General features: G+C 33.1%; 1 long non-coding RNA gene across 1 annotated transcript in view; it reads left to right on the top strand.

Moving 5' to 3' along the window:
• Positions 1–10,455, top strand: part of LOC140844999 (uncharacterized) — a 41,711-nt gene extending 31,256 nt beyond the window's left edge. Inside the window, exons 2-3 of the long non-coding RNA XR_012123621.1 lie at positions 8,871–9,137; positions 10,324–10,455. This is a non-coding gene — a long non-coding RNA (uncharacterized lncRNA). The remainder of the gene's footprint in view (positions 1–8,870; positions 9,138–10,323) is intronic.
• Positions 10,456–13,699: the final 3,244 nt, after the last annotated feature.

Below are 13,699 nucleotides of genomic sequence, written 5' to 3'. Positions count from 1 at the left end.
TAAGCTTAGTAGCAATAAACTTTGCTAAATGCTAAGTTTGAGAAAATGCTGTGCAGGCAGATGGTGACTATGAGCCTCAAGTCTCTCCCAGAGCTGCAAACAGTACCATCTGCTGCTTTGCTGATTTCTTTTTTGTTCACTGGTATCAAATTTAATGGGGGATCACACTTTACATTCTAATTTCACACTGTGGCCACAATGGTGGGAGTTCTTATCTCTCTCAATGTAAACTTATTCAAGTTAATAGGGAATTTTTCCCTCTTTAAAAAAAGAAAAAAACAGAGACTTCTGCTCTTCCACTCATGATGGTATAATAGGAACCAGATTTGCCCTTTTGTTTGAAACAGACTAAAACATCACATCAAATATATGAAAAATGCTTTTCCAGACCCTGGACATCAGGCAACAAAAGACAGAGGTGGAAAATAAATGAGATCTAACATTGACTTCTTCCTTGCGAATCTGGATGCCTTGTATTTCTTTGTGTTGTCTGATTGCCATGGCGAGGACCTCCAGAACTATGTTGAATAAAAGTGGGGAGAGTGGGCATCCTTGTCTTGTTCCCGATCTTAAAGAAAAAGCTTTCAGCTTCTCACTGTTAAGTATAATGTTGGCTGTGGGTTTGTCATATATGGCCTTTATTATGTTGAGGTACTTGCCTCTGTACCTATTTTGTTGAGAGTTTTTATCATGAATGGAGGCTCATAGCGGGAAAGCCTAGATTAAGTTCAGCAGACTTCCAGGTTATGTACAGAGACCTTAGAGTCTGAGAAAACAAGGAGGATACAGATAGCAGAAAAGAGTACTGGAGAAGAGAGAGCAGTACAGAGAGATGACTCTGGATATCTGCAAAGGAATTGTCTAAAGTACTCAGCTGACTTCTGATGAGCAAACCTGTGTGAGGAAACACCAGAGGCCTGAAAAAGAACTATCAGAAAAGATTTAAAGTAACAGTAGCTGACATTCACATTATGCTAGAAATACTGCCTATCCTTACCAGTCAGACTTAAAAAGTACATGATCTAAATGGCTATGGGTAAATTACACAGTAGGATGTTCTAACAAAAATTAAAAGTAAGATCAAAAGGATGAAATTTTTTCCAAAAAACTACTTTCCTGATGAAAGCTTGAGAATATATAGAAATAAAAAGATATCCAAATATTTACAAATAGGTGAAGTTGGTAATGTCTGCTATACAAACAAAACTAGCAAGAATACAAAGAAACAGGAAAATAAGGAGAACCTTGGTCCACATATTAAAATAAGCAGATAAGTACATTAAAACAATTATTACAAGCAATCCCTATATGTTTAAAAAGCAAAGTCAGGACTCTCAGAAAGCAAATCAACTCTCCCAGTAGCAAATTTAAAACTACAAAATTAATCATTTGGTACTCTAAAAATCAAGCAAATTAAACAACAATATGAAAAGTATCTGTGTTAGTAATATCTGTTGAACTTCAAGAACAGAGACAATCTGTCAGTCCTACCTTAAGTTGCACCCAAATTTTCCCTAGTATGGTAGGCAAGGAAGTTTATCATGCTGGATGTGAAGACTAGCATACAAAGGTTGAAGGAGACTCACTAAACTTGGAGCAGTAGTGATACTTATGTTTGGTGGCATTGTCAGTAGATCAGTAGTTTTCTAACCTGTCATACATATCAAAATGGGGAAAAAATGATCAGAGGCTCAGATTTGTACACCATGAAGCACGACAATATATATGTAATGAGAGCCAAAAAGAAGAGTGAGGAAAAGGGTCAGAAAAAATATTTGAAAGAATGGTTTAAAAAATTCCCAAACTTGATGGAAAATATTCATCTGTACATCCAAGAAGCTAAAAAAAAAATAAGTACAAAGAGGTCCTTTCATAGGGACATCAAAAGCAAAGAGTTAAAAGAAAAAAATCAAAATTTTTGAAATTCTTCAAGAAAGGAAAAAAATAAGACTTATCATGTTCAAAGAACCCACAATTAGATTAGCATCTGACTTCTCATCAGAAATGAGGAAGCCAGAAACCAGTGGAATGACATATTGAAAGTAGTATAAGGGAAAAAAAGTCAAACCAAGAATTCTATATCCAGCCAAACTATACTTCAAAAGTAAAGGTGAAATAAAGATAACCCCAAAACAACAAAGCATGAAGGCATTCATTGCTAGCAGGCCTGCTGTACAAAAATTAATAAAAGAAATCCTTTAAACTGAAAGAAATGAAATCAGGTGATTACTCAAATCTTCCAGAAAAAATAAGCACTCTAAGTGCTATAAATATGGCTTCATACAAAAGACTTAATATGTTTTCCTCATTCTTTTTATAACACACAAGATTGCACAAAGCAATGGTTTAACACTGTGTTGTTTGGATTATAACATTTATAAATATATATGACAAAGTTAGCATAAAGGATGTGAGAGGAAATGGAGCTTTACTTGGGCAAATTTTCTACATTTTACCAGAAACAATTATTAGTTTGCAGTAGTTTTTGTGATAAGATGCACTATATAATGCCATAAGAAATCAATAAATGTAAAATGTAGTAAGAATAAAAAAGTTAAATTGATATACCAAAAAATGACTTTAGGAATTCTACTAGAGACAAAAAGGAGAACTTTATGATAAAGTGTCAATAACTCAGAAAGATAAAACAAATATAAATGCATATTTACCTAAAATCAGAGCCTCAAAATGCAATAAAATTAAAAGGGTGTTTCATATACCTCATAAGGAGAGTCTAGAAAAAACTTACACTAATACCAATTTTAAGGTTGAGGGACTGAATTCCTTTTTCCTTATACCAGGATTAAGCAAGGATGTCTGCTTTCACTACTTCTATTCAATATTGTAGTGAAAATTCAGCTATTTCAATAAAGAAAATATGTAAAAGACACTAAAGATATCCATATTGGAAAAGGAGAAAAATTCTCTTTATTTGCAGATGACATGATCTCTTATATAGAAAATCCTAAGAAATATGGACATAAACAAATTACTAGTACTAATATACAACTTTAGCAAATCCACAGATACAAGCCAAAGGTATAAAAATCAATTACATTTCTGTATGCTAACAAAGAATCTAAAAAACAAATTAAAACAATCCCATTCACAATAGCATCAAAAATGATAAAGTAGCTAATAACAAATTTAACAAAAAAGTACAAGATTTGTACACTGAAAAATATACTGAGAAAAATTTATATTAAATTAATAGTTCAAGAGTTGGAAGCAACAATATTGTCAGGAAGGCAATTTATTTCAGGTTAATTAATAAAATCAATTCAACCCCTACCAGAATTCCAAGAAAATTTTTGTAGAATCTGACATGCTGATTCTAAAAATGTATAGGGAAATGTAACAGACCAAGACTATTCAACAGTTTTGAAAAAGAACAAAGTTGGAGGGTTTATACTTTGTTCAAAACTCACTAGAGAGCCACTGTAATAAATATAGTGTGGTACGGATGCAAATAATATAGATACATAGATCTATAGACATATGTATCAATGGAACAGAATTGAGAGTACAGAATAAATCTTTACATTATAGATTTATTATCAATCAATTTTCAATAAATGTGCCAAGATAATTAAATGGGAAAAATAATATAGTTTCCTCACCAAATCCTTCTGGGGTGATTATATATCCACATGAATAAGTTAATACACACATACAATTCTGAGCTTCAAAGGAGCACAAAGATAATTAGAGAAATCATAAAGAAAATAAATGCAAACAATATATTTGATGAAGGACTTTTATTCAGAGCCTATAAAGAACTATTACAACGTAAGAGGCAAACGATCCAACATAAAAATGGGGGAAAGCTTTGGGAACAGATATTGTACCAAAGAGGATATTCAAACAAGTAACAAGGACATAAAATGATACTCAATATTATTGGTCATTAGGGAAATACCCCAGTGAGATCACTACATACCAAAATACCTATAATCAAAAGACAGCCAATGCTAAGATTTGAAGAGGATGTGGAGAAACTGGGACTCATGCATTGCTGGTAGGATTTAAAATGTACAACTATTTTGGAAAATAAGTTGGCATTTAAAAATTTTAACATACCAATATACAATGCAACTGTTCCACTGCTAGATATTTACTTGAGAAAAGTAAGCATATGTTCATGCAAAAACTTGTACAGCTTTTTACTTGTAAATGTGCATGCTAGGTAAACTTGGGTATAGAAGCCTTATGCTTAATATCCAAGAAGTGAAGACAACCCCAGTTTCCATCAATAGATAAATGGTTAAATAAATTGTGGTATATCACTACAATGGAATACTACCCAGTAATACAAATGAATTAATTATTGATACATATAATAGCATGGGTACATTTAGAAATAATTGTTGAGTAAAAAAAAGTCAACAAAGAGTATATACTGTATGACTCCATTTGTATAAAATTCTAGAAAATGCAAACCATTCCATAATCATAGAAAACATATCATTGTTTGCCTGAGAGCCAGAGAAGAGTATGAGGAAGGAGGCAGGCAGGAGGGGTTACAATTATCGCAAGGAAATTTTGTGAATTGATGGATATGTTCATTACATCAATTACTGTGATGATTTCATAAATACATAAAAATTTATCAATTACTACACATTAATTATGTGTATCATAGGTCAATTATACCTCAATAAAGCTATTAAAATACAAAGTCTAGCTATAATTTCACACTGTAAACTGAAAGACTTTCAAAAGGTGAGATACATGGATTTTAGTCATAAATTTTTTTTAGCTACTGAACATGGGATTTTTTTCACTCAGACACAGACCTGCTAATTAAGGATCAATCTTCTCAGATAAAATTGAGAAATGTCTTACTTTAAAGTCTTGTCCAGCCTTCCTAGAAAATATATTTTTTAAATTCACAGCAGTGACTGGAAGCATGATAGAAAGGACAGTTGCTTCACTTTCTAGCCAATTTTTCACATTTTTAAAATGGCAAAGTCAAAGGAAGACCTGATATTCAATGTGCAGTTTTGAGGGATGAGACGATGATATGGGAATACATTTATTTGAACATATTTTAAGAAGAACGAGAAATTATAAGGCCATCTTCATGTAATATGAAATCTGGTATGAAATGAAAGAAAGATAAAGTGTGCTATGTAGAACGTTGTCCCCAGCAATTTGAAGTCTGTGGTCTCCTTGGAGTTCTGCTAATAATGATCTGTCTTTGAACAGAACTACTTAATTTCTCTGATTTTTTTCCTCATACATAAAATGAGGAATTTTATCAGACAATGGCTAGAAGTAATCTATCTGTGAATTACTTGTTTCTAGTAGAAACTGTGAAGTACAATGTTTCTAGAAGGTAATGTAGGATATGAATATTGCATTTCTATCCTCCTTGTTTAAAATTTCTTTTAGGTAATCAAGGTTTTATTTTTCAATTTTTATTATTTTCCTGGAGCTTATCTAAGCAATGCATTTCATGTTTTAGGCCTGTTTTTTAGCTAAATAAAGAATCAGGGTGTATATAGTAAGTTGTCAATAGACCACTAAAAAAAAAAGTACATGAGATGCCAGTCTAAAGAATCATTAACATGTCACCAACTGCACCAAACTGATTTTTAAGAAAATGAATAAAATGACTTACAAAATGAATTGTTTTGTTATTTTAATTATGTTTAATGTGAAATATACAGGCTGCAGTGAGTTGATTTTTTGTTATAATGAATATTTTCATAATTACTTTTATGAATATTTTTATGGAAATGTTTTCATGGTATTGATTTACAGTCACTGTAATCCAGTTTGTCTAATGATACCTATAATATGTTGAATAAATATTTTGTGTTAATACCCTTGTTTTCTAATACCATGGCAAAATTATTTTAAGCAGTAAGTCTGTCCATGGAATTCTATCCTCAACACAATCCCAGCTGGAAGCCAATAAACTTCCATGGGTGTACAGAGTGACAGAGTCCTGTCTCTCTCTCTCATTTGAAGTATTGTGGTAGTAATCTAGACCAGTTTGACAGTGGGGGTGGTTGAAGCTCATATAATTTTCCCATGAACCCATGTAATCTAGCCTGATTCCAAAAAGGTTTGAGTTATCTAGAATGTTATGTAACAAGAATACAACCTTTGATTTTCTTGAGATGTTACATACATTTTCTATGTCATGATGCTTCATGTCCAGTATATCTGAATAAGAGTAGCAATGTCTTTTTTTATATCCAAACTCTTCCATTTCTTGGACAATTTTTAAACACTGTCATGTAATATGTTTCTGAGAAATTAACATTCTGGACTTCATAATATGTTCTAATATAGTGTAAATTTTTTCACCACCATGAGTGTAAACATATTTAATTGATGTAAAATATCAAGCAGCATTCAGTCACATTTTTCTGAAAACTATTTCCACAGTATATGTTTTATACAGGAAATTTTAAAAGAAGGTAGACACTCACATACAGCTCACTCCTTGCCAGCAACTAAGATAAAGTAAAATCATGATATTTAAAGGGAGCTATGACATTTTGGGGGCCTATTTTATGCTTAATTGAGCATGGAGAAAGTGTTTAAACAAACAGTTTACTGTGCTTTTGGTATTTTTATTATTCAGCTGCCTTATATAAAAGATTATTCCTTTGTGATATTTGGGCCATTGCATAACCAAACTATAAATCTTGACCAGTGTGATATATTGTCCTAGTAAATATTCAAACAATTTTGATTAGTTTATTTCAATTTCACTTGTCTTTACTAATTCCCTCTACACTTGGGAATATTGAGGAAAAATGAAATTAACACCTCATAAGTGATGATTTGATGGCTGTTGTTTTTTACTCAATTGTGGTAGACTTTCGCATATTTGTCTGCTCCAAGAAACCCTGTCTATTTCAGAATTATCACTCATCCTCAAAACCTAGGTTTTTCTACCAAGCTTACATGTCTGTCCCAACTCCACTGATCACAAAGGTTTGGATGAAGAAAGAATAGCTGAGCCAATCAGACAGTCCCTGAAAGAAATTTGAAATTGGATTAGAAATGCTGGATACAGCATGTAAATTGCAGAGTACAGGGCCATTTGTGAGAGTAGAGAAAAAAAAAATAACCTGCCTCCAAAGAGTGAATCAGATATGAGAGAGACCTCATGGCACCTGAAAGGGGACTTGCCTTAGTTCCAGCAGTGTTTTTTGGCCTCAGCCCTTGTGTGTCTTTACTCTTTCTGCTTGGCTTCATAAGCTTAACCTGTATCTGTATAAGGTAAAGTTTTAAGCTCATTTTAATAAAAAATAAAAATGAGAGAGATGTGCTTACCATTTACAAGGCACTATTCTAAGAACTTCATGAATATTAACTCATTTACAATGTAGGTATTACTATACTCATTTACAGATGAGGATACTGAGGCATAGAGATGTTATGTAATCTACCCATAGCTTATGCCTCTTTTATATAAGGCAGTTGAACAAAAAAATTAATGTAAGTATAATAAAGTAGTAAACATGTTAAAACCTTTCTACCTGCTCAATTAAACATAGACTTTCTACACTTGCAGCTAGAAAGTCTAAAAATAGACTTCTTGATACTGAATAAGTAAAAACAGGCAAAATAAAACAAGTAGAAACAAAAACAAAATAGAAGTAATCTTAACTAAGACACCTTGTGGAAAAAGTTATATGAAGTTAATAATACTTTAGTCTATACACTGTCTATACAAAGGCCAGAAACAAAGACATTCTCTTTGCAAATTCTCTCTCAAAGGGGATAGGTGATACTGCCTCCAAAAGGAAGAGAATTGGCTCTTGGGAGTTGAAAAAAATATATATGCAAAAATAAAAAGTATACATACAATACATAAACATATTTACATTGTACTTATGGTATGAAAATTGCATGTGAGAAACAATTAGAAAAAAGATCTAAAAAAGACTTTTTAAGGGGGTGTTAATGGTAAGAAAAAAAATTGAGGAACACTGTTTCAAATAAACCACCCAGTTTTTTCTATGTATATTGACCTCAGCTTCAACTTTGATACAAATGTATACTCTTTTTGTCTTACAAAAAAAGTCCCTAAGAATTGACAGTTCTAGGATTTGGGACAGGCTTTATATCTACTCTCCTCAAGTTCAAAAACATTATGCAAGCTGTTTTCTGAATTAAAGAGCTGCAAAAAATATTTATGTTTCCTGTCATTGAAAAGCATTTTAAACACAGCACTTTTTTTGCACTCTCATTTGACCAAAAATAACTTTCCTTTTAAATGATGAAACTTGTCACTAGCTCATTCTTCCACGGGAACAGCTGCTCATTGCATGTTTGAACATACTTGCTTAAGAAATACAAAATTATTAACATTCTAATCCTCTAACCTTTTAAGGCGAGCCAGCTGTGATTATTCACAGCTAGAACGTAGCTTTGGTTTCAGCTTTGCAGAAACTTCTTCCCATAATTTCTCAGAGAATATTATCTAAACAATTTGATTCTATGAGTATACCATAAGCAAAGCAAACCTCAACTATTGAGCCCAAGAACTAGAAAAAAATTTCTAAAATATTAATCTCGTTTTGGTAATAGTAAGAATTTTTCATTACATTTCTTAAAAAAAATTATAACATTCTATAGTACTAGGTACAATTTCAAATACAGTAAAATATTAGTTTAATCTTCATGAAGTAACTACAGTCACTATCCTTGCTATTTTTACGGTTTAAAAAATTGAGCCAGAATGGTCAAGCAGATTGCCAAGGGTCACACATCTGCTAAGTGCCAATGCCAAGATTCAAATAGAGGTTGTCTGGCTCCAAACCTTCTGCATTATCATTGAGCTCCAATATTCCAAGCACCATATTAATTATGTTATTCATATTTTCTTATTTTTTTTTTCACAGCAACTCAAAAAGATAGCATATTATCATCTCCATCCACCTTACAAGATGGAGATCATGAGTAAGAGGGAATTTGAGCAAGTGGCATCAAATCCCATGTGCAGATAAGCATCAAATCTACACCTAGATCCCAACCGACAGCAGAGCCACTGAGATGATTATCCCGATAAGAGATGAGCATCAGATATGCCCCTAGATCCTTAGTGACTGTGGATCCACTGTGCTGCACTGTCGCAGGACGTCACATCAGTTGCTACCCAACATTTCGAGGTAATATGTACCATTCAAGGAGAATCACCGCGCTGGCTTGTTTGTATCTCCCCATAGTTCAGCATAAATCAATATGATAGTCACTAGTTAAAGGTTTCTTTCCCACTTGTAATACCAGTTTTCGCCCAAAGGAATATATCAAACTGGTTGAGGCTCTAGCCACCGAGTTCCTTCTTTGCTTAAAGGAACTGAGGGTGTCTTGGAGATGGTCTATGCATAGTGTTGAACAATTCCTGAAATAGCCTAACAGACCTTGTATATTCCAATCCAAATGGTGTGCACCTACATCTTCCCCAGGTTCGAGGTATAATGGGACCTAACCTAGCATGTTTAGCATGTGTTGAGTTCAGATATAAAGAAGTTCACCACTTACAAATACATGTACCACCTGGTTACCAAAAAAGTGAGTTACCCCAGTCCAAAGTGATAAATATTCATACACTAACAATCCTAAATTATACCGCACCATGCTTTATATTGTACTGAGTTTACCTATAACTTCACATCACACTCCAATTCTGTTGACAGGGCAGATAATTTATTACTATTTTATAGGTGATAAAAATGATGTGGTGTCTATTCAAAGTGAAGTTAGAGTTGGGACTTATCATTTATGTAGAATTTAATAAATGTATATTTGGTGAAAGGGCCAAGGCAAGGGTAATGCTGTCCACTGAGAAGTCGGGTAAGCTGTCATTTTTCTGTTAATCCAGTTAGAGCCAGACAACATATGATACAACGATGAAAAACATTCAAAAACTGAAAAGTAAATTGGTCAATAGATGAATAGGTTACAAATACTTCATTTACTCCACTATCCCTTACACCCCAACTCTGACCCACCCTTGCCATTACTCATTCCCCACAGTCGTGGTCACTGAAGTAGCTGTGTGCCTCCATGTACACATATGAGGACTTTCAGAACTTCCACCCCACCTCTATCAGCTTCAAGTATCACCTGACATGTGCTGTTATTTGACTCACCTCTGCTCCCAGTTATAGGGGGACACGGTGCTATGCACTTTCTAACACAGGAGAAGTGAAAGGACACAAAAAGGAGTTACCATAGAGAAATACAACTATGAGATATTCCACAGGACCAGGAGTCCTGTTCTTTGTGTCCTCACAGAATGTTAAAATGGAGTGTCTATACATTCAACACAGTAAATGCCTTCTTTTCTGGAAGGTCACTGAGACCTGACTGGGGCCCAAGATGGACAAGGAGATAGCTTCTTTGCCTGGATCTGATCTCAGCTTTAAGGTAGGAACAGAAAATGATTTTAATTTTATACTGTGAAACTATAATCATTTGCAACTGACATGTGGAGTGTTCTGTCGCCACATCCTAGCTCATCAAGAAATAATAGTATTAATGAGTACTAATCTATTTCAGAGTTGTGTATGAGGAAAGACATAACCTTCATCTAGAGAACACCAGCTGTACTTTAAGGGAACAAGTTTGAAATAGTCCTAAGAATTCCACTTTTCCGTTTAGCTCACTTGAGTAATACAGATTGCAACAGTGAGCCACATACACTGAGTGTGCATCAGACTGGAAACTCCCTTTTTTCTAGCAATAATTATGGTTCTTTATGTACTAAGGATTATCTGTGGTATTTAGAAACTGCAAATTCCTTAACCACACCCTTAGAATTTATGATTCAGTAGCACTGAACTACTATGATCCAATGACAAAACATTAAGGAAAGCATTAATCTATTTCTAAGGAAAAGAATGGTGGGTAAACAGTTGAACTGACTACAAAATTTGATTCATACAAATTGTGGCAAACACATTTCTTCCTAAAAATGATAATTGCTTCAGAGAAAGAAAAGTGGAGAATTAAATCCAAATATTTATGTGTATAAATATTTATTTAAATATTTACTTAACTAAAGTAGTATATTTTATTACATTTAAATCTTAATTGCTTTCATTAATAATTAAATGAACATTCATTCACCCAATATACAATCTAAGAATTGAAGTATTATTTGTAACTTAGATCTAGTCACAATCCATTATCTTGTCCTGCCTGAGAGAGAACAAGTATATTATATTTTGTGTTTATACTTCCTGTTTTCCTGTTCTTGTTTTGACTTCAGTTTTAGCACTCGTATATATAAGCATTAACAATATATTGTGGATTTTTTCCTGTTTGAGAGCTTTACAAAATGGTATCAAATTATGTACAACTTTCTGGCACTTCCATTTTCCCTCAGTATTACATTTCACAGGCTTATTTGTCTTGTTGCATATAACTGTAGTTCAGTCATTTTCAATCTTGTGTGATAGTCCATTGTGACAATTTCTATAGCCATTTTCTTGTGACAGCTATTAGAGTATTTTCTAGTTTTCGTTATGTTTTCTAATTTACAGTGCTGCTGTGTTTTCATATTCATCTTTTTGTGTGCATGTAGAATTGCTGGGTCAATGGGTGTGAATATTTAACATTATTAGGTAATACTAACTTATTTCCAAAGAAATTGTACGATTCAACCCAGTAAGTAAATTCTCATTGATGTACATTCTTTCAATATATGGTATTTTCAGATTTCCTAATTATGGCCAATCTACTAAGTGTAAAATGATACTTATTTCATGTATACTTTTACAGTTTTATTAGGTACACAGTTCTAGGTTGACATTTATTTTTTATAACACCACTTAGTGTTTTCTGCTTTCTTTTGGTATAATTTGTGGATGTTGAAAAAAATTCTCTTTCCAATTGTTATTCCTTTATAAATGATTTGGATATTCTCTATGTCAACTTTTAAGGCTCTTTTATTATGTTACAAAACCTCCAATATAATGAATTTGGACCTGAATTATTTTTTAGTTGTTCTACTTCGAATACGGATTGATAATTTTCTTCAAAGTATTTACCATTTCTGTTAGTACTAGAAAGTTTGCAGCTGTTTTTCCTCAATTCATTTTTTAAATTTGTTCCACCTACAACACCAAGTGCACATTATACATTTTCATTCTGTCTTCCATATCTCTTCATTCTTTCCTAATTTTCATCTCCTTGTGTGGAAGAGGCTTAAATCTGTGTAATTTCTTCAGATACATATTCCAATTTTCTAATTCTTTCTTCAGTTTGTTATCTGCAGGTTGTTTGCAAAAGATCTGCATCTTTTGAAAATTTTTTCAAGCATTTCATTTTACATCTAAAAATATCCTCATTTATTTTTTATAGTTTGTTTTCAAATCTTCCTATTCAATTTTGGTGCCCTTTTGTTCTAATATCTCTGAGTCTGGTTTTTCGTTAAATATTTCCTACATAGTTGTTCCATATTATGTATATGACATTCTTAAGATCTGTGGACCCTCAAGATCAAAGTCAGCATCTGTTTGTTTCACTGTTTCTCGTACAGGTTGCTCATCTGCAGGTTTTGTTGGCCATTGGTTGTGAACTCATTGCTACACACTAATCCTTGTGACATGGTAGAATTAAATTAGGGAAACGTTATTCCAGAGAGGATATTATTCTGTCAATATCTGAACTGAAAGCACTTCAGGTTCCTTCAAAATTCATATATCAGTATTGGGTCCCAGAGTCTGCTTTTCTGTTTTTCACCTGACCCTAGACTCAGTATCCTAATGTACTTCTTTTGTTAGCATTTCCTCTAAGGAAAACCTAGGCTTATTAGTGACTAATTCTCTACCACCAGAAGACTTTTTCAGAAGGAAGAGGAGAGGGAATTGCTCTGGAGACATTTCCTTCCACTCAAGAGACAGTAATGCTCTGTCCTGCATGTTCTATCTGTAGTACCATTTGTAGGGTTAAAATGCAGGTACCATTCGTAGCTTTAAAATGCCATCACCAATGTCAGAATATATTATATACTTCAGTGCTTTAAAATTTATAATTAAGCTACAGCATTTAAATCATTAACCCCTTTACAAAAAGATTAAAGTCTTTCTGTAAAAAAATGATTTGTATTATCTAGTTATCTAGTTCTTCCCCTTTTCCATCCTACTGGATGTTTGTAAGGTGAGTTCATTAAAAGAATATAAATATTTGAGAATGAAGGTGAATAGACAAAGGTGGATCAAACAGGATGTGACACAAGCTAACGAGATTTTTTTAAATTATGCAAATAAAACAGTTGAATTTGCATGACAGTTTCCTCATGATGATGTATAAATGCCGTAAATTTGTTATTTAAGGGAAACAATGAAATTACCAATTATACTTGATAGGAATTCCAGATGTCATGCTGGAGTGTGAGAGGTTAACAATGAATGAACTGATGAGCTAATAGCCATTTCTTCATCTTTATATATTTATTTTCAGTAGTTCTTAAATTTTCCTCCTAATTTTTTTCCAAGTAAGGGGTTGAGTTTTTCTTTTTTTTTTTCTTTCTGGTTTTAATTTCACTCAGGGAAGCAGAACTATTATGAATTACTAGATAAGAGATTTATTTTAGGAATTGAGCTAAATACAAATATACAAAAAAGCTAGGGAAGTAAAAGTCTACAGGGGGAGGAGAAAGGGCAAAGGAGCCACTGCCAGTGAATCTGAGAGGCCAAGTGGGCCTCTGAAGGAGGAGGTGATA

This window comes from Manis javanica, chromosome 2 (assembly GCF_040802235.1).
Source record: "Manis javanica isolate MJ-LG chromosome 2, MJ_LKY, whole genome shotgun sequence".
Lineage (NCBI taxonomy): Eukaryota > Metazoa > Chordata > Mammalia > Pholidota > Manidae > Manis > Manis javanica.
Note: the sequence above shows the minus strand (reverse complement) of the source record. Positions and strands in the feature narration are given on the sequence as shown.